The 23916-nt window shown below is 29.0% G+C and overlaps 1 long non-coding RNA gene across 1 annotated transcript; it reads left to right on the top strand.

The window, feature by feature from the left end:
- Positions 1 to 14030: 14030 nt before the first annotated feature.
- On the top strand, positions 14031 to 17958 carry LOC129958950 (uncharacterized). The gene is made up of 4 exons (XR_008783352.1): positions 14031 to 14225; positions 15255 to 15338; positions 16206 to 16677; positions 17700 to 17958. It is a non-coding gene; the product is annotated as an uncharacterized LOC129958950 (long non-coding RNA).
- Positions 17959 to 23916: the final 5958 nt, after the last annotated feature.

Here is a 23916-nt window from a genome sequence, read left to right as displayed (position 1 = left end):
AAAAGAAGTGAAGGTTCATTCAAATAATTATGAGAAGAGGAAATATCATTTTAAAAATTTCTTTAATGCTACAGCAACAGTTTTTTCTGCAATTCAATAGCATAAATTTGATTTTATTACTTTTAATAAAGAAACTAATGCTCTAAATTCAATTGCACTTCTTCAAATTTTATATTGATCCGGATTGGAGTTCTGCGACCTGTGAGTTCATTGTGTAGCCAACTGGCCTTTTACCATAGCAAAATATCTACAACATGCACGTAGTTTTCACAAAAAGGAATTGCTAAAGAACATACAAATGAACGGGAACATCTGAATGAAATGTATCCGTAAAGCCGTTCCTAATAAATATAATTAAATTCCCAAGAATTTTAAAATTACAATACGGTAGCTTTTATGTCAATACATTACAGAAATTATTTAAATAATTCTAATGAAGAGGAGAGAAAAAAAAGCCGATTTATTAAATAGGCGAAGTTGGCAATTGATCAGAGGCTCCTGAACTCTCAAAAATTTTTAGCGTTATTTTGAAAGTTATATAATTTTATACTTTCATTTAATTATAGAGGCCATGTAACTAAACTCTTCAAATCAAAATCAAATATTGCATTAATTAACTTTGGGACACTATTCTAGTAATATTCCTAATTGCCATTTGCAAGTTATTTATTACGCTATTTTATAACTCTAAAATTTAGGCGCTTTTTAATTTAAAAATATATCCCCTACTTTTATAATATTATTTAGAATATGCTAAAAAAAGTTGTATTTTTTTACTATTTTGTTTAAAGTTACTTTCAAATTTTAGCTGCGTCCTTTTTTTTATAAGTGAAAATTGAGATCGACTTTTTAGAAAGAGATTTGAGATTGCATTTTGTCAAAATTTGCTACTTAAAACTGCTGAATAATAATTAACTTAAGATCAATAAAACATACTAGGTTTTAAAAAATTGTAGGGAAAAGAGGGCCTAGAGATTTGCATTGCGTCACGGCCCCTGAAAGGGTTAATTCAGTCCTGAATTCTTCAGAAATTGGAAATACTCACATGGTTTGAAATATGGAAAGCGAGTGATTAAATTCAGTGTAAATTCATTAGGTCTCTTGTTTTATAAGCCTTGTGGAAAAAAAGCATAGATTATGAGCGAAAACTTATAGTAAAAGTGTAGATCTACATTGTTGAAAAGTGCATTACAAAAGCTTCATTCATCACGAGTTTTAATAACTCATCTTATATATAAGAACGATCTTTAAAAAAAAAATTAAATTCCTGAATAATATAGACTGCATATATTAATGTGTAAATCAAATTTTTTATTCTGTTTTATTTTTTAGCAGTAGATGCCGATTATTGTTTTATAGTGCATCCAGAAGAAATGTAAATTTGAATTCAGCTAATATCTCATAGATTTTTACAGCAGCAAATGATCAGTTAGTGAAATATTAATATATTTCGGTGTCATTAAGCTCTCTTTTTATGCACTCTGTACTTGCAGTATTTCATATACAAAGTGAAAAGTCATATAACGGACAAATAATTTATCCTTATCAGATTATATATTAAAAAAAAAAAAAAAGAAATGTCAGATTTTTGAAATTAAACCTATGATGATAGCCAGACAGATTTAAATTTGTAATAGCACTTCTACTCTGGAAATTGAATTTTTGAAACTCATATAACACGCCAACTCATGGACACTTAACATCCGTACTTGGATATTTTCTTACTACTTATGACATTTCAAGAATTGCTTTTGTAACCATTCCCTCTTTACAAATCATTCCAATACCCCTAACCTCATTTAAATGCACTGCAAACTTAAGAAACATTATTTAAGTGTCTACATTTAAATAACATATATTTCTGTGTTCGAACTTATTGAATCAAATAATCGAATCAAGAAGAAATAAAGCAAAAACTGATGAAACTAAACTCATTTAGTTTGATGCAAATTGTATTATTTATGTAAAGTAAATTACTTTCTAAAATATAGAAGAAATGGTTATTGTTTCGAAGTGGATAACTTTATTTATATGAGAAGAATAGACCAATCGTCCTAGATTTTGATCATACATTTTTGAATAAATTTATGGAAAAGCAATTCATCTTTCATAAAAGACAACAGAAAAAGTATTCAGACTGTATTAAAACGCATGAAATTGTATTAACCCTTTCTAAGGCCGTGGGAAGTATGCTTCCCACCAAATTTATCAATCTTTGTATGAAACTATGTAGGTTGGCATAAGTTCTGACAATTTTTTTTAGTAAGTCAGAAACTTAGATGCTTCAGTTTTTTATCTCAGACAAAATGATGTGTCTTGATTTGTTACTTAATTATTAATTAATGAAATTAATTAATTAATCAAATTAAATTTATCTAATAAGCTAAATGAATCCTTTTTCTTATTCTAATTTCAAGCCTAAAAATATTTTGACATAATATGACTAGAAAAAAATGGCCCTTTAAAGGGTTAAAGAACTTGTCATTAAGTATTCAAAATTGCGTTAGACATCATCTTAAATTTCGCGAAATCTGACACTTTCAAATAACGTTTAAAATGCTGTAATCTTTGTGGAACTGATTCTTATCAGTAACTCAACCGGCTTGTGGACAAGGCCATTGATTGACAGTTTTATGATCGGTACGGAAATGTCTCGTACGGAAAAGTCATACAACCGATTTATAGTACATGTAAAAGCAATCATAGATAAAGATTATTTAGTATTTAATATTATATAAAATATTTCAAAAAATTCACTAAATATATAAAGAAAAATTATATGGTAAAAAATTTTGTATCATCAATAAGATATACTTTTTTAAATTTTATGATGCTGTAAAAGCGTTTTTCTGTTATAAAATTTTAGAAAGTTATCGCGAAAAAATGCAAACATCTCTCTTAATTTTTGATTAATTATAATTATAATTAAAAATTTTAAAAATCGCTCTGAAAAGCACATTTCTACTTCCCAAAATGTATATCTGCGAAATTTGGTAAATATGCATTCGATACAAGCCAAACTGGGACACCATAGAAAAAAAAAGTTGTACTGCCAAATTATTTTAACTAAAATAAATTTTAAAAAAAACCCCTCGAAAAGTTTGTTTTTTTTGGCAGTGAATTTATTGCACATCTAAAAACAAAAACAAATAGACAAATAGTGCCAATTCCTAGATTATTATTAATGATTTAGACATAAAATTAAAATTTGTCTAAATGTGCACGTAAGCCAAACTCAGTCATCTCACAATTAAACATCAAATAATTGCGACACTTGGTAAAAATTACTGCCAATTTTATGATCAACGTTGTAATTATTCAGGGGAATCTCCCAAATGTGTTGTTTTTATTTACTGTGGTAGTAAATATTAATTTAATTAAAATGTCAAGGCAAAAGGGCCAAACGAACAATAAGTTAAGAAAATTGGTTAATGAGCATGCTGAAGATGAAAAGGCTGTCCAGAAATATCAGAAATTATCCACAGAAGTCATTCAACGGTTCATGACATTATAAACCGCTCCAAAACCAATACTCAGGGGGAAAATAAGCCTAAGACAGCTCACAATAAGATTTTCAACGATGTAGATGAGCGATATTTAATAAGGAAAGTGAAAGTAAATCCGTACCTTAGTACACAAAAGCTAGCTAATATTGCCGAAAAGGAACCAAGAAAAGAAGTCAGACCATTAACAATAAGAAATGTGCTCCATAAAGCGGATCTCTATGGAAGAAACACCAGAAAAACGCTTTTCATAACTAAGCGAAATCAGACCGTAAAACTTCAATTCATAAAACAAGGACTTAAATTCGCAAGGAGCATGAAAGCAAGATTTTTTTCTTATTAGAAAAATATCTTATCTACACATTAGAGCAAATTTGACATTTTTGGATCTGATTACAAGCCTAATGCCTGGAGAAAATCGAACGAGGAATTGTGCACAAAAAAATTTGAAAGCAACTGTGAAGAATGGTGGAGGATCAGTAATAGTCTGGGGCTCGTTTTCAAGTGCTGTCCCAGGAGCCCTACATTGAAAGGAGAATGGATAAAAATGTATACCTCGGCATTTTGAAGAAAAATGTACTGCAATGTATGCAGAAGTTTTCCCTTGGCAGCAACCGGCAATTTTATCAGGATAACGATCCGAAACATAAATCTTATCAAGTGCGTTCCTGTATTCTATATAATTGTCCTCACATAATCAACACTCCATCCCAAAGCCCCGATATAAATCCCATTAAAGTATCGGAATACCTTAAGTAAAACGTCATTAAGACACGTCATTTCTAGTAAAGATCAATTAAAAAGAGTATTGTTACACGAAAGGGAAAATATTGAACCTAATTTTTGTGAAATATTGGTGCAATCTATGCCTAAATGTCTTAAAATGATTATAAAAAAACAAGGACTTAAATACAAAATACTAATTCATTTGAAATATTAACTATTTTTAAAATCTTCTTATCTGTCTGAATTTGGATTCTGCATTATTTTTTTTTTGCCATATTTTATGGTTAACGAAAATTATAAATTAATTTATTTTATTTGTTTTCATAATTACAATAAATATACTATTGAAAATTCATGTAACTATGTTTCATATCATTTTTAGTTTAAAAATTTTGACAGTATTAGTATCATTTCTTTGATGTTCTAGTTTGGCTTGGAGTAATTGAAGTTAAACGGCCTGTTTTGTACAGCCCCAGCACATACACACAAAAAGAGATAAAAGATTTTTCCTTATGTTTAAGCACCAAAATTTAGCTGAAATACCAATACATTTTCTCCCCAAACACTCTTGCCAACAGCTAATACGTTTTTAGCAATCCTAGACTACTCACTTCCTAGGCCCTCTTTTCAATGAGCTACGAATGATTTATTTTACGTTTATGAATCGTAAGGAAATATCCGGTACGGAAAAATCCATCACCATTGCACACATCCTTAAAGTGCTTTCTTTTTAAAACAAAAATCTGAGTGGTGAAAGCAGATACTAATACTTCACTCATACGGCATCCCTTTAATGACGTCTTCATTTGGACAATCAGTTGTCCTTGATCACAGCGTCTGGAATGGTATGGGACTTTTCTACATATGGACATTTACATCCAATCGCCTTTGCGTACAGAGTTATAAACTTACAATTAATCATTGGTTAAACAAACAAACAAACAAAAGCATTGGTTTTGAATTAAATGGGAATGCTTAAAGAAAATGTGGATAAAATTATTGGTAATATTGGATTAAGTTGTTGGTAGCTACTAAACACTAATAACTTTAATTCATTTTCATGAAAATGTACTGAAGGAATAACTTTGCTCCTTATGAATATTAGCTGCTTAGCGTACAGCAAATTCATCATTATTTGATCTAAATTGTGATGGATAATGATAAGGAAAATCGTTGAGTTTTCCTTGTAATAAAGTTTTAAAAAAAGTTAACAAAACGGAATATTGGTAATTAAACACATACAGGAATAAAATTAATTGTTGTAAATATTCTGAAGCTAATATTAGCAAATATTTCTATTTTTTAAAATACATCATTAAATACGTCAAAAAACATTCAAGTCATAGCAACCATCTGAATCATTCACCAATATCCAATACAAATTGTAGGCCAACGATAAATTTAAACTGAAACCTATCATTTGCTCATAGTAACATGCATGAGAAAAAAAAATTCGATATCAATGAACTGTGGAAAAGAATGCTTCAAATAATAAAATTTTATGCTAAAAAATACATTGAATTTTACTATTACAGTCACGGATAACTATAATATTTATTATAGAAATTGAATCACCCAGCTTATAGAAGAGTGCACATTTCGGCTAATGAATAAAGTATAAATGACTGACGTATTCAGTAGCTAAAATATTCTAAACTTAGAATAAAGAAATTACAGTTGTTTTTAATCACAAGGATAATTAAATACTTCCATAGTTTTATAATTTCTGGTTACCATATCAGAAATTCATACACACATCAACACACACCACTTAACGAATTTAATACAGAAACAAAAATATGCCAAATCTCATACCTAAAGATCCAGCATTCACATGCTATGGAAAAATTATTTTTTCACATTTAAAAATAAACGGAAAATGATAACTGGAAAACGTATGTGAGATCAAAGATTTTTTTTTACATGATAAAAAATGAAATGCAGCAAAAAAAAAAAAAAATAATTAAGTTAATTTTATTATAAATACACTTCACAGCTAACAATTATATCTGAAATTTTATGTGGAAATTTTTCCGATGGAAAAAAAATTATATCCATATATTTTCTAATTTAGACAGGCCATAATGAGTATACTTAAATTTTCTATATGCAGTGTATTGTTTCTTAACTTCAGCGTTATAGAAAGCTACGAAATCACTAAAAGTTTTAAGTTATATTAAACTGTTGAAATTTCCATGAAAAACTATTAAGGAAGAATCAGTTAAACTTTTTCCCATAGATGGTATGGATTATTTTTATATAAATATGGATATATATTTTATAAAATTATATGGTCTATTTTAAATATTTATATTATTAGTTTTATATAAATTTATATCTTAATTAAAATATACATTTGTATGGAAATTAAAATGATTTCTCAAGTGTATAGTATTCAAAGCTTCTGGTACGTTATATATTTCATGAACAATGAAAATTAAATATAAAGATATTTTTATATTAAAAGAAATACATAGCATGCTAAAGAAATCATATGGGTATCATTAAATGAGTTTACTTTAATTGACCTTCTTTTTTTTTTTATTTCATTTTGCATCACACAGCATGGACAATTACATTGGTTTTCTTCCAGCGCAGAATATTCTCATAATTTTATAAAGTTCTGTTTTCCACCTTGAAAGATTTCTATTACTGAGTAATGCACTTGACTGCTTGATACATTTTATTTCATACTAAATATCATAAATAATTTTCTTCAGTTTTGAATTGAGTCTGTCATATATGTTTCAAGTTCTCTTACATTTTTCTGCAAAATGGGGTAATTTTGTTTTCAGTGACTTATTTACGATAGGAATTATTGCTTAGTGCATAGTTTCCTTTTAAATTATTCTTTTTAATGCAATATATCTTTGAAAATAAAATTAATTTTATTCTCTGTCAAATAAATGATATTCTGGAAAAGTATTCTTGCCACATTTTTTCATCTAAATTGAAATTTTTAATTGAAATTAAGCTTTCTTCTATATTTTCGCATGAATCATATCTCATCCAAAAAAAATTCTTCTATTTTTATAATTCTATATATTTTTAATATTCCACTGAACCACATTTTGAGCAAAAATGAATAATTTACAACAACACAATACATTCAAAATTTTCTGTATGCCTTAATTATATTTTTTGCGAAATTAAACTCAGATTTTCAAAATTTATGATTCTGCAGATTGCGTTATCAGACCCAACAAGAAAATTTTGTGCAAATTACACTTCAGCATAATTTTAAATATAATATGCCTTTTTGTGAAACAGTGGCATTTACTGTACATTAGATGGCTAGACATATTATTTTTTTTTATTTTAAATTAAGTTTACTTTTTTTAATGACATTTCTTTGTTTGCGACATATATAGTTTATCTAAATTAAGAGTAATATGATTTTGAATTGACATTGAATATCTATATGCTTTTTAACCTGTCGCTAAATTATGTTGTGAAATTTTTTATATACATTCAAAAGTGCTTTAATTGTTGGAATATTGTAAACAATATTTTTGCATATTTATTTCGTGAACAATATAATGTGTTTTATTCTTTTGTTACATTATAAATAAATTTTTGTTACATTATAAAAGTTGTTTTTTCTTTAGTTTTCTAGATATTTGAGAGATTTTTCTTTTTGAATAATTAATTTGATATATGCGCTTTTGTTACATTTTATTCCAACCATCTGAAATTCTTTATCTGAAACATAATTGTATCTGTTATCTAAATCTGTCTTCTTTTTTTGCTCGGATTTTTATTTACCTGAAAAGGGAAAATTTTCTTTCCGTTGGATTTTTTTGTGATAATATTTTATATTCCATTTCCATGCAATCTGTGTAATTTAAAAACTCTACCAATAAAATCAATATGAATCATTATGGAAACTAACCTGCAATCGCAAGTTTTTTTATTGATTTCCCAGAAAATTTATTTAAAATTTTTAATTGAAATTAAACATTATGTTACGTTTTGCTTGCCTGAAACGTTCTCCAAATAGAATGACTACTTTGATTTTTCTCTTACTTTTCATTTTTAAATATCTTTTTAATCAAATTTTCGAAGAGAAAAAAGAAGCACTTTGTAGTGATTGGATTTTGAAGCGTTAGGAAATAAATGTTCATAGATGGCGCTAGGCAACTAGCGCGAGTGTAATTCAAAGAGTGATGTCATTCGAGTGTTTGCTCTTGGAGGAGAAGGAGTTACTGAGCATAGTAACTCGAACGAATCTGCAATAAATTTGTTAAGTTTTCTATTTGCCTAATATTTATTGAAAGCACTCACGAACCAGCCACGACATTTGGCGCAGTCGAAAGGATTGAGAATCGAGTGCTATTTTTGACGAACTTTATTCGATAAAGGTGTGTGCTTTCGGTATCGATATGGCCTTCCTAGGCAGTGCGAAAAAGGAAGATTTGAAGTTGTTGGCGGAAGAGCTGGGTGAAACTGTTTCATTAGAGATGAAAATTGTGGACTTAAAAAAATTAATTATTGGAAGTGAAAATTACGAGGAAGAGTTTGTGAAGAAACAAATGATAGTTATCATAGAGGATAGAAAAGAGAGAGAAGATCAAAAACGAAAGCAAGAAGAACGAGAATTGGAAGAAAGAAAAATTAAAGAAGAACGAGAATTGGAAGAAAGAAAAATTAAAGAAGAACGAGAATTTGAAGAAAGAAAAATTAAAGAAGAGTGGGAATTGCAGGAGAAAAAGGCATAAGAAGAACGAGAATTCGAACTTGAGAAACTGAAGCTGCAATATTCCAGTGTACCCGTGGATGTCGAATTACCAACTCCCAAGATAGAACTCAGGCACGTGATGCAAAAATTCGATGAAAAGAACAGTGATATCAGTTTATATTTGCTGTTGTTCGAGAGGCAAGCCGAGTGGGCTCAAATAAAACGAGAAGATTACGTGCCGCATCTATTAGGATTATTGCCAACGGATATAACCCAACTCATCGCTCGAGAGCCAATCGAGAAAGTTAAGGACTATGACCACATCAAGAGTTTATTAGTGAAACGATTTAAACTCAGCCCGGAAAAATTCAGCCAAAAGTTTATGACTCATTTTAAAAGACCGGAGACTACCTGGTGCGATTTTACTTACGAACTTAAAAATTATTTTGAGCAATGGATTCAAGGATTGGAAATAACTAATTTTGAAAGTTTGTCGGATTTAATCATAACAGAACAGATAAAGCGAAAAGTACCTACGGATATTAAAGAACATTTTATTGATGTTTGGTCACAATTCACAAATCCAAACGAAACTGCAAGCAAATTAGATGATTATGAAAATGTGCGATCAAACAATATGAGGAAAAAGAAAGAACTATATCAAGAGAATAACTTTTCTAAACATCAAACCTACGACGAAAGAGAAGAGAGACATTTTTCGGAACGGAAGTATGTACCCCCGCATCAACGAGAATTCAGAAACAAAAACTTTCATAAAAGACATTTTAACCGCGGGAAGACATTTTAACCGCGGAAATTCAGTCGGAATTAATTAATGGTGAAAAAAGCTTAAATATCAACCCTTTACAATACGTTGATATTTGTGTGGACAATAGAGAACTGAAAACCCTAGTTGACTCAGGTGCTATGATACCAGTTTTAAATTCTAAGTATGTGTCGAGTGAACAAAAAGAAAAAGGAAAAATCATTTTAAAAAGTGCATTTGGAGAAAGGATTAACGCTACTCTTTCGAGTTTCCAAATATCATTAAAAGATAAAAACAACGAAGGATTTTCCAGACCTATTGAGATAGTTGCAGCTGTCATGGATAGAATTCAAGAGCAATTCATCATCCCCCCCTCTGTATTAAACTTATTGGGAGAAAGCATAAACCACAGCCGCAGCCAAAACACGTCTGGATTAGAGGGGCCGATGGAAGAGAGCTTTGATGAATTTATGATTTGTTGTGGAATTAGTCAGAGCGAAGAACCACCGAGCGGAAATGAAAGCGATTCTTTGGATAAGAAAAACAAAATTAATGCGTTGAAAGAAGAACAAAGAAAATGTGATACTTTGCTGTTAGTAAGAAAAAATTTTTCCCTTGGAAAAGGAAACTTTTTTATAAATGATGAATTAATATTCCACCGGGATAAAATATTAGGCGAAAAAGTGAATCCGTTGGTTTTGCCCAGAAATAAGAGACAGCAAGTTCTTAAATTAGCACATGAATCAATTTTCGGATGCCATATAGGATTACAAAAGACTAGTGAAAGAATTAAATACAGTTTTTATTGGCCAAATATGACAGATGATATCAAAAACTTTTGTAAATCCTGTAAAGAATGCCAGTTGAGGAGTCCGGAAAAAATGATTGATAAAATTCCTATTACTCCTGTTCTCCGTCCGGAATTGCCATTTGAGATAGTAAATATAGACCTAATAGGACCCATTGAACCCCCTTCTGCTCGTCGGCATAAGTATGTATTATGTCTAATGGACCAGCATTCTCGATGGCCTGAGGCTATCCCTCTTCGTTCGTTAACGGCTAAAGCTACGTGTGATGCTTTATTGGAGATATTCATGCGGACTGGAATACCCAATGTTATTGCAAGTGATAATGGAACGAACTTTATTTCTAAGTTAACCCAGGAATTCATGAAAAGATTAGGTTGTGCTCCCAGATTTACTACGCCTAACCATCCAGCTGGGAATGGCCTTATAGAAAGATATAATAGGGTGTTCAAAAATTCACTCCATCACATTATCAGAACTGATCCGAGTAATTAGGATAAATACATCCCATATATGTTTTTTGCGTACAGGGAAGTTCCTAACTGTACGACGGGTGTTTCACCATTCAAGTTGATGTATGGACGTGAAGCACGAGGACCTCTCAGTGTTCTAAAATCGAGCTGGTGTGGTGATATTGCCATTCCTTTAAACATGGAGAAATCAGTTGTGGATTATTTACAGGAGCAAAAAATAAACTTAGAAAGAGCTGCAGAGGAAGCATCTCTCATCGCTTCTGGTAAACAACAGGCATATGCAGAATATTTTAACCGCCGAACCGCTTCTAAGGAATTTAAGCCAGGTGACCAAGTTTATTTATTAATACCTGATTCATCGAACAAATTGTATGCCCGTTGGACTGGTCCTGGAGAAATTATCGAGCATTGCCCTCCACATTCATATAAAGTAAAACTTAGCGATGGAAAAATTCGGCATTGTCATGCAAATAAAATTCGGAAATACTATCCAAGAATTAATGCTGTAGGCATGATCTTTGAAGATGATGCAGACTTTGGAGAAGTTTATTCATCCCCCAGTTATAAAAATGTATGTTACTGGAAAGAGATATTTGATCAAGTGGATTTGCGACATCTTTCTGAGGAAGTGAAATGTCAAATCCTGAACTTATTGCGGAATCATCATTCAATATTTACCGGACAAGTTAGAGTTGCAAAGGTTGGTCATCACAAGATAAAATTAGAGGACGATAAAGAAAGAAAAAAACCCTACGTGTACAGGATTCCTGAAGCGTTGAAACCTCAAATAGACTCCCAAATCGAAGAACTCCTAAAACTAGATCTAATCGAAGAGAGCTCAGCTGACATTGCTTATCCTATAGTCTGTGTAAACAAGAAGGATGGATCTATCAGGATGTGCATGGATTATCGAGCTTTGAATGCAGTGACTAAAACCGACGATTTCCCCATGGAAGACGCAACGGAATTAATATATTCCATAGGACAGGCAAATGTGATTAGTGTGTTAGATCTTTTGAAGGGGTACTATTCGCTTCCCATAGAAGAAGATTCGCGGGATTATACATCTTTTAAGACACATAGAGCACAATATCGTTTTAAGGTAATGCCTTTTGGGCTGAAAAATGCAGCTGCGACTTTTCAAAGGGAAATGAACAAAGCATTGTCGCCATACAGAGAATTTTGCCGTGCTTATATTGATGACATTGCTATATTCTCCAATGATATTTCCTCTCACTTGAAACATCTTCATTTGGTGCTGGATAGATTGGAAGAGCTGGAATTCACTGTTAATCTTTCAAAGTGTGCTTTCGCGAAATCTGAAATTTCATACCTGGGACATATAATTGGCTCAGGAAAGCATCAAGCTGATCCAGCTAAGTTAGAAACGATCTCTCGTTTGCCCGTACCTGAAACCAAGAAACAACTACGTAGTGCTCTTGGCCTGTTCAACTATTATCGTGATTATATTGCGAATTTCGCCGAGATTGCCTTTCCATTAACGGAACTAACAAAGAAAAGAAGCCCTGATGTATTACCGTGGTGTGAAATGCATAGTGTTGCTTTTGAAAAATTAAAATCAGCATTGTTACACGCTCCTACTCTACACACTCCGAATATGAGCAAACCCTTTGTGATTCATTGTGATGCCTCGTCAATCGGGATTGGCTCGTGTTTATCACAGACTGTTGATGGAAAAATGTGCCCTATCGCTTATGCAAGTCAAAAATTAAACAAAAGCCAACAATCTTGGTCGACAATCGAACGGGAAGCATTTGCTATAGTTTGGAGCTTGAAAAAGTTTGAAACCCTTGTGTTTGGATCCGAGATCCACATTTTTACCGATCATAACCCCCTTCCTTATCTGACCAAGTGCGCTCCTCAGTCATCTCGACTACAAAGGTGGGTATTTGCCTTGCAGAGATTCAACATAACATTAAAACATTGCCCTGGTTCTAAAATGCCGCATGCTGATGCTCTGTCACGTTTATTACCAAAATAGACTGAAAAACATTTTTTTAGTACTAATATCATCTTTCTGTTTTATATATCAATATGGGATTAGTGACTATAAAATAATAATAATTTATGCTTGATATTATATATATTTGTTTTAATGTTTTTTTATTATCATTTTCTTAATATGTTGAATAATTGGTATTCGCAAGTTTAAGAGTATAATGTGCAAAACTGTTTGAAATAGGATTGGTTAAAGGAATATAACTTTTTCTAGTGTTTGTTATAAATTTTCATTCAGCAGTTTTGGTTATATTTGAAATATTATTTGAGTAATGTTTATCAAGTGAAATCCTTTCTTAGTTATGTATTAATGTTTACTAAGTGATTATATTCATTATGGATTTGTGTTTATTAGTTGATAAGTGATTATATAGTTATTGAGTACATATTAATGTATATTAACAGATAATTGAGTTTCTTATTATCAAGATGGTATTTATATTCAATTGTGCATTTCTTATTTTACCTCGTTGCTTTCTTAAATGAAATAGGAATATAACTTTTTCTAGGGTTTGTTATAAATTTTCATTCAGCAGTTTTGGTTGTATTTGAAATATCATTTGAGTAATGTTATCAAGTGAAATCCTTTCTTAATTATGTATTAATGTTTACTAAGTGATTATATTCATTATAAACTTGTGTTTATTAGTTGATAAGTGATTATATACATTATTAAGTATATATTAATGTATATTAACTGATAAGTGAGTTTCTTATTATCAAGATGGTATTTATATTCAATTGCGCATTTCTTATTTTACCTCATTGCTTTCTTAAATGTTTGTTAGTAATTATTTATTCATTCGAATTAACTTTGCATTTGTGTTTATTTTTTATTTGGATAATTTGATGTTATTAGATACGTTTTAAAATCCAATTCATAATTTTAATTCAGAGGTATGTTTATGTTTTCATATAAACACTACTCTTACGTTGGGGGTGTAGTGATTGGATTTTGAAGCGTTAAGAAAATAAACGTTCATAGATGGCGCTAGGCAACTAGCGCGAGTGTAATTCAAAGAGTGATGTCATTCGAATGTTTGCTCTTGGAGGAGAAGGAGTTACTGAGCATAGTAACTCGAACGAATCTGCAATAAATTTGTTAAGTTTTCTATTTGCCTAATATTTATTGAAAACACTCACGAACCAGCCACGACACACTTATTATTTTTTATTAAACACAACAAAAACTTTTGTGTATATGTCACTTCAATGTAATTGGAAATCTAATGTGTGTTTGCATCAAACAATGTCGTTTGTATTTTTTTTCTTCTTTTTACTGGTCGAATTAAATTTTTATTTAGATTTATGTTCACCTGTATTTTAATGGAATATTAATTTTTCTCTCTATAAAGCATATAGTAAATAGTTCATCTTGATTTGCGTTAATTTGGCTTTAGAGTGGTCTGAGAACAATCAGACTGTTTTTCCTGTCTTTGAATTAATTTTTGCATTTTCCTTTGCAAATTTTTTTTTTTTTCAGTTATAAATATTCGATGTGTGACTCTCTTTTTACAGGGTATACGTCCAATCTGTAATCCAGTTCGTTCCAAACATTTTGTAGCATTCCTCTGTCAATGGTTCTGAATGCTGAACAAACGCGTTCTTTAAATTCTGAATTTTCTTTTGTGGGATTACGTCAAAGACATTGTTTATGCACTACCAATGCCGAAAACACTGTCAGAATTTAAAGAACACATTTGTGCAGCATTCAGAACAACTGACAGAGGGATGCTACAAAATGTTTGGAACGAACTGGATTACAGATTGAACGTATACCCTGTAACAAGAGTCACACATCGAACATTTATAACTGAAAAAAAAACCTTGGAATATTTCTCTTTAAATTCATGTATCACTTATTATATAATATGTGCAGTAGTTTCAAAAATATGATTATTTAAAATCGGGTGCATCATTTGTGCTCACCCTGTATTTCTATGTACCTTCCATTCAATTCTGTTTGTTTCAAATCAAGGAAAACAGGATAATTTTTTAAAATGTTGCTTTTATTTATTTAAAAATTTTAATAATTAATATGTGTGATCCCTTTGTGTTTGTATAATTAGTATATGTTTATCGGTAGTATGTGTTTATATATTTTGTATATGTCATTAAAACAAAGACATTATTATTTTGCAATTTTTGTCATCCATTCTAATTTGTATTTTTCAGTTTGGGTATTTAGTATTTTTTTTTTTCATTTTCTTGTGCTTTGTAGAATTTACTTAAAATCTTATGTCTTTTTATGATACAATTTTACCTATCTACCTGTCTTTCAAGGCAACATGAAAATAAAAATGAAACCAAAATGAGTTGGATGAGAAAGCGAGACAGTTAAACCAAACCTTTTATGTAAATAAGGAGGTAGGAATAAGAAAATCATTTTTTTGTTTTTTCTCTTTGCTTGATGTGTCACTTATTTGTGCACATTGCAGTGGTGGATTTAAGTACTTTGCGAATCTAGGCAATGCACATTATGAGGCACCTCTTTTCTCGACAATTTAGTTTCACGTTTCAACATATTTTTAACATGTTAATGATTTTTTTGAGGTGGATGGTTTTTAAAAAAATTTATTAACTTTGTGAAAATGTATTTGTTTTTATTTATCTATTATGATTCTAAACTGTCCACTATGTCCAAATGTGCACACACTATTATTGAAATAGAGGTTCTGTACTCATAAATATTCTAATAACTAAGTGGATGTAATAAGACATAAATAGCCAGTTATACTGATTAAATCTTCGAGTACACGGTTATTTGATTTTTTTTGTTTTCAGTTGGAGCACATTTAATGTTCTGTGCCTGTAGATTTTTGAAAGAATTCATTTATTTCATACTATTTATGGTATGTATGCCTGCATGATATGGAGATAAATTAACGCAATTAGCATAGAAAAAAATTAAAAGATAAATCGAAAGAAATGTATGACTTTCCGATACTTCAAATGTATCACAACCTTCAAATCGAGTATAATTACCCAAAGGGTTTTCGTACTCGATAAATTGTACTTAATAAAGTATTAATATCATCCTAATATTTTATAATTCATAGAATTTGTATTTTTTACAAACTTATTTACTTGGCAATCAGGAAGATTAAGTATTTTTTTTGTACAACTCATACTACGTCTCTCTTACTAGTCGATTTTTTTTCTTGGATATCGAATATGTTATTAAAAATTCTAATTAAATTATATTCATTTTCTTACAACTGTCTCTACTTTTAGTTCGAGACGTCACAATAAGAGTCCCGAATTGGAAACAACAGCAATATCGCCATCTTGGAGAAGAGATCAATCAGTGACAAGATTAGAGGCAAAATTGTGCTTGCACCGCCATCTGTCGTGGCTGAAGATAACTCGCCGGTAGAATGCAGAGAGAAGAGAAAGCGCAGCTCTCTTCCTGAACTAGAAAGGGTGAAACGGTGTAGAGGTTGAGGTAGAAATGAAGACCAATGAATGAGCTTCAAGATGCTCTCAGAAATCGATAAGAGGAGCAGTCCTGAACCTTTTTCCATGCTGTCAAAATTTGGAAAGATATTTTAAAATGAAATTTTATATGTGAAGTCAGTAATTTTTTTCCGAATATTTGCTGACATTCAGTTGAAGAAATTAAATTATTGAAGAAAAAACTTGTTTCTAAGGAATCAGCAAAATTATTGCTCGACTGTGGCGTTTTTTAACTATTCAGCTGCCTAAGGTAGCATAGCTAATTAAAATTTAACTAAAGTTTATTTTGATGAATTCTAGTCATTTATTTCACGTAAAATTATTTTCATGTATATTTAAATGTGTTTTAGATTTTAAGAAAACTGTACTAAAATGTAGTTAGAATTTCTAAAAATATTTTTAAATTCATACCTTTTTCAGATGATGATTTTTTTTCACTTATAGCACAAGAAAATTTTTTGAGTAAATATTTATCGCCATAGAAATCTTTAATATTCAATTAATATATTCAAAACAAATTTAGTCATCAAAAATGCAATTTCCTTATCATTTACTGTATTTGAAAACGGTGTGATAAATGTCTCTCTGGTCTTTATAAAGTTGTCAGCCAGTAAGAGATAGCACTTAAATTTATGCATTAGTTGCTTATGCTTTGAATTGGATGTTATATTAATAGTAAATTGAGATTAGTTCTTAAATTTTAAAACTGATTTCATATAAATTGGTATTCACTAGTATTTTAAAATGAAGGTATTTACAGTGAAAATAATATATTTATTTCAAAGCGTAGCAAAATAAAGGATTATCATGAGAAAAAAATTAATTCTTTACAAATACAAGCACGTTTAAAAAAAATGTTTTACCGGAATTTATTTTCAGCAGAAGCAGAACTGCTAAAATAAAGATATTCCTGTTTTAGTTTTTTTTTTTTTACAACTCAAGGAAAACTAAATTATTAGCTTCCATTCATTCTTTCCCCCCCCCCCAATGAAATGTACTGGGGTTTTTTTGGAATGTCCCAGTGTCTCTTTTAGTTTACCAACGGGCTTTCGTGTTCAGTTTCTTCATCGGAACAAAATAATTGGAAATATTCACTTAAAACGAATTTCTAGTGATTCCCAATAGAAGGATAAAATTCTATTGGTACCAAAATTCAACCAAGATAGCCGAAGTTCTGATTATTCTGAATCCATTAAAAGGGACAATACTATAAAACAATGCCCGATTTGAGAGCAGTGCTGATTATGGGAATTTTTTTATTACAATTTGCAGATATACAAACGCTCCAGGCATTTGAAGAAAATGGCCTCAGTAACGAAGTTCATGCCCCCAATGTGAAATGGAAATAATAAACGGAAGATATGAGTCTCCAGGAATATTCAAGCCCTATGAAGCAAAAAGACACGAGTAGTTCCACCTCATTGTGAGATGAAAAAAATGGCAGAAAAATTACTTAGATATAAAATATTTTATTTTACAGGTATAGAACTCCAACCATGCAATTTTCAAAGATGAAAAGAAAAGTTTTGTAATCTAGACCCTCTCAAAATAAATGCAATTGTTCAAGAATTAAATTTTTTAAGAAAGAATGATGCTAAGAAAAATTACTTTTCTTCTGTTGTTTAATTTATTTTAAGAAAAACTTCATTAGCATTTAATTCATCATTCTTTCATTATGAACTTCTCTTAGCTGCTTTTAACCTTTTCAGACCAGAAATCAATCTTCCCTAAAACAAATTTCGTTATATTTTCCTCTCTACATTTATTTATTGTAATTAGTTACAAAAAGACCCAAAACGTATAAACAAAATGCTGAAAAAATATTTCTATTTTCTGAAAAAGTTAATAATTCTAATGAAGACATTTGGTCTTATGTTGTATTAAATAGCAAATTTAAATTTTATATTTTAATAATTATTTTAAAACCTTAAGGCATCTCAATGCACCAAACATTTCATAAAGCCTTTTTTCTTTTATGCCTACCACAGGCAATGTTAGCAGGGTGGAGGTTAAAGATTGTGTCTAAATGGATGTATGCACATACATACATAAATTATTTGCATTTTTAAAAATTAATTATTTTCTAGCAATTTAAATTAAACATTGAAAAACACTTTAATTTTTAATTGCACAAGTTTCCCAAACTTCTTGGGATATAAGAGCTGTAACTTTTTCTTAAACTGCTGTCTCAGCCATTCATTAGTTTAAGTCCAAGTTAATTTCATAACAGGGAATATTCTTTTCTGAGATGTTAAAAATTGTGTACTTATTTCATTTTCTTTTTTGCTTTGATATTCTTTTTTGGTGAAGTTTCATAGTGTTTCTCTCCAATAGTCATGGTTAGCTGACAATAATATGTAAAAACAACATCCAAGATTCCTCTTTAATTCTTCAAATTTAAAATAAACTAATTTGAGGCTTTTTTTTTTTTTTTTTCATGGCCGCATTTTCTCTAAGACTTTACAGAAAAGCACTGTTTATCTTATATTAAACACATACGTATAAAATTATTGCATAAGACTTACAGTCTACAAAATTTCCCATACATTTATGTTACTAATTAAAAATAAAATAATGAAACATACATGCATATGAAATAAAAAATGAGCCAGATTCTAATAACATTTATTTATATTAATCTGTTAGTATTGCAAAATTGTTATTAAAATAATTAACAAAAATTAATTTCTTTTACAAAAATTAATATCTTTCCTTTAAAATTTATTTCCAGGGGGAAAAAATGCAATCCGTCATTATGTACTGACATGAAACATCGCAAATAAATGGAGTATTTTCTTTTATATAAATATTATTCAGCATCAGTATGAATTTACATTATACTATATACTCCAGTTTAAAATCGAATAATAAGTTACCTATACTGATGTAAAGTTATGCTGAAGAAGAATATAAGAAATCCTTCAAATATCAGAATAAATATTTCAACATATATCTTTCTAGAAAGGAATACTGAATACTTTATACATTGAAATATAAATTAGCTTCAGAGGGAAGTGAAATTAATTTTTTCACTAATTTTCCTAATATATTCATATGACTTAGTGAATAAAGCTTAGTGACAAAACAATATAATCAGGCTGACAATAAAATATTATTTAAAATAAAAATAAAAAAGTTGTCCAAGTCAAATTTTTTGAACATATCTTGTGATTTTTCAGAGAAGGCAAGGATCCTTTGTCTAAAAGTGTGATGAGCTAAATAATTTTTTAATGGTATAAGTCATGAAAGGCATTCAGCAAATCTCTTAAAAAAATACTGCTTATAATTAAGAAGTAAAATATGCTGGAATAAAAATACCAATCTGTATTCTGATAGTAAAACCATTGAAAGATATTTTTAAAAGTCCTAATGTTACACAAAATTAATAAAAGAATTCACACTAATGATGTATGACTATTTATTGAGAAATGCCACACACATCAATAATACAAAATAAAAAATTTAAATAGTAAGTCAGGAAATATGATATCATTCATTTACAAATATGTAAGCTTTGTTTACATTATGTTTACTTATAACTGAGTATAAATATATAATAAATAAAATATGAAAGACTGAAGGACAGTATCCCACAATTATATGAAAAAAGAAGCCACCTTGTGGAATCTAATTCGAAAAATGGTTCTAAAGAAATCTAAACTCAGCATAAATTAAGCAATATGAAAAATAAAGATTCAATAAATGATATGCAAAAAAAATTATGAAAAAATTCAGTATTTTCTCAGAAATTTATTTTAAATCCATAAATTATAACAAAAAGTTATCAAGCAAAATAGAATAAATTGTTATTGATGTGAATAGTATTAACTTCCAAAAATTAGAATAGAGTAGAAATATTGCCTGTTTTTTCTGAAGTAGAATTATTGCATATTTTACATGTTTAAATACTCAAAAATAATTCCATGACAGAAAGATACTGAGCAATTTCTACAAGTAAATTACATTATTTAAACAAAACTTGTGATACAAAATTTTCATTCCTTTATTCTTTAAAAATAGGATTGTTTCTAATATATAATTTCAACCCACATTGAAGTGAAAGTTTATATGAATTATGCAAAATTTATGTTTTATCCACCAATAAAGAATATAATATATATAAATACGTAGTAGTATTAAAATTTTCTGATGCCTTAAATTTCTGATCCACACTTTAAATCTGACAACATGCATTCTCGAACAAAAACTGAATATTTTTGTATTACCATTACAAATTTTTCCTATCTCGTTATGATATTGCTGAAGGATACAAGCTCTCAAAATAGAATTTAAATAAAATGTGTAAAGTAGACATTTTATACTGTTAAATAATCATTTGTAATCTTGTAATTAGGACATATATACCCACAAAGAAAATACTTGACACATGGAATGCCTCAAACAACACGCAGACATAGTGAAATAAGTGAATTGTATCAATTTTGAGATATCAAGCAAAATATTATTTATTACTTACCATTAATAAGTGTTCAAAAGATAAAGGAAACACACTCAGTCAAGTCCAAATGCATATCTGAAATCAAAGAAAACACATTTCAAATATGTATTTATTTGAACTAATACTAAATAATATGATTATTATATGCTTTTTTAGGAGCAATAAAGAAAATAAAATTAGAACATGTTCATACAGTCAGGAAAAAATCATTTTTCGAGAAAATTGTGTTGCACCCAAGAACTAGATATATGAAATTGATTATATGGCCAATAAGACACTCAAATATGTAACAAGAATAACAGTAATTATTAATCTGTAACTAAAATAAATGTTTGGAATAGACACATAAAATATGAGAATAGAAGCAAACCAACTACACTTGTATGACCCTAGAAAAGTAGAAAATATGTCTTCAGAAGAGGGGACAAAAGAACACGTCGAAGCATCAATTTTATCCACACATGGATAGTAAAACAGGTTATTAATTTACTTTGAAAGAAACAGCAAATTAATACACCAAATATCTACTCAGTCACTAATCATAAAATAAATATAAATCACTTCATACGCTGAATCCATAAAGCATGCAATTTTTGACTACGCTCCTCATGAAAATACAATCAATTTACACATTTATTAAAATAATGTTGTAAATATAGAAATCTAACAGAAATTTTTGAGAATAAATGACAAAACAGAATGCAACAATGTTGTTCATCATACTGCAAGTGAATGTATAAATAGATTATAAAAAAAATACGAAAGACTGAAGAGCAGTATCCCACAATTATATGAAAAAAGAAGCCACCTTGTGGAATCTAATTCGAAAAATGGTTCTAAAGAAATCTAAACTCAGTATAAATTAAGCAATATGAAAAATAAAGATTCAATAAATGATATACAAAAAAAATCATGAAAAAATTCAGTATTTTCTCAGAAATTTATTTTAAATCCATAAATTATAACAAAAAGTTATCAAGCAAAATAGAATAAATTGTTATTGATGAGAATAGTATTAACTTCTAAAAATTAGAATAGAGTAGAAATATTGCCTGTTTTTTCTGAAGTAGAATTATTGCATATTTTACATGTTTAAATTTTTAAATACTCAATAATAATAATTCCATGACAGAAAGATACTGAGCAATTTCTACAAGTAAATTACATTATTTAAACAAAACTTGTGATACAAAATTTTCATTCATTTATTTATTCTTTAAAAATAGGATTGTTTTTAATATATAATTTCCACCCACATTGAAGTGAAAGTTTATATGAATTATGCAAAATTTATGTTTTATCCACCAATAAAGAATATAATATATATAAATGCGTAGTAGTATTAAAATTTTCTGATGCCTTAAATTTCTGATCCACACTTTAAATCTGACAACATGCATTCTCGAACAAAAACTGAATATTTTTGTATTACCATTACAAATTTTTCCTATCTCGTTATGATATTGCTGAAGGATACAAGCTCTCAAAATAGAATTGAAATAAAATGTGTAAAGTAGACATTTTAAACTGTTAAATAATCATTTGTAATCTTGTAATTAGGACATATATACCCACAAAGAAAATACTTGATACATGGAATGCCTCAAACAACACGCAGACATAGTGAAATAAGTGAATTGTATCAATTTTGAGATATCAAGCAAAATATTATTTATTACTTACCATTAATAAGTGTTCAAAAGATAAAGGAAACACACTCAGTCAAGTCCAAATGCATATCTGAAATCAAAGAAAACACATTTCAAATATGTATTTATTTGAACTAATACTAAATAATATGATTATTATATGCTTTTTTAGGAGCAATAAAGAAAATAAAATTAGAACATGTTCATACAGCCAGGAAAAAATCATTTTTCGAGAAAATTGTGTTGCACCCAAGAACTAGATATATGAAATTGATTATATGGTCAATAAGACACTCAAATATGTAACAAGAATAACAGTAATTATTAATCTGTAACTAAAATAAATGTTTGGAATAGACACATAAAATATGAGAATAGAAGCAAACCAACTACACTTGTATGACCCTAGAAAAGTAGAAAATATGTCTTCAGAAGAGGGGACAAAAGAACACGTCGAAGCATCAATTTTATCCACACATGGATAGTAAAACAGGTTATTAATTTACTTTGAAAGAAACAGCAAATTAATACACCAAATATCTACTCAGTCACTAATCATAAAATAAATATAAATCACTTCATACGCTGAATCCATAAAGCATGCAATTTTTGACTACGCTCCTCATGAAAATACAATCAATTTACACATTTATTAAAATAATGTTGTAAATATAGAAATCTAACAGAAATTTTTGAGAATAAATGACAAAACAGAATGCAACAATGTTGTTCATCATACTGCAAGTGAATGTATAAATAGATTATAAAAAAAATACGAAAGACTGAAGAGCAGTATCCCACAATTATATGAAAAAAGAAGCCACCTTGTGGAATCTAATTCGAAAAATGGTTCTAAAGAAATCTAAACTCAGTATAAATTAAGCAATATGAAAAATAAAGATTCAATAAATGATATACAAAAAAAATCATGAAAAAATTCAGTATTTTCTCAGAAATTTATTTTAAATCCATAAATTATAACAAAAAGTTATCAAGCAAAATAGAATAAATTGTTATTGATGAGAATAGTATTAACTTCTAAAAATTAGAATAGAGTAGAAATATTGCCTGTTTTTTCTGAAGTAGAATTATTGCATATTTTACATGTTTAAATTTTTAAATACTCAATAATAATAATTCCATGACAGAAAGATACTGAGCAATTTCTACAAGTAAATTACATTATTTAAACAAAACTTGTGATACAAAATTTTCATTCATTTATTTATTCTTTAAAAATAGGATTGTTTTTAATATATAATTTCCACCCACATTGAAGTGAAAGTTTATATGAATTATGCAAAATTTATGTTTTATCCACCAATAAAGAATATAATATATATAAATGCTTAGTAGTATTAAAATTTTCTGATGCCTTAAA

This window comes from Argiope bruennichi, chromosome X1 (genome assembly GCF_947563725.1).
Source record: "Argiope bruennichi chromosome X1, qqArgBrue1.1, whole genome shotgun sequence".
Taxonomy (NCBI): domain Eukaryota; kingdom Metazoa; phylum Arthropoda; class Arachnida; order Araneae; family Araneidae; genus Argiope; species Argiope bruennichi.
The sequence above is the reverse complement of the archived record's forward strand: the minus strand, read 5'-3'. Positions and strand labels throughout refer to the sequence as shown.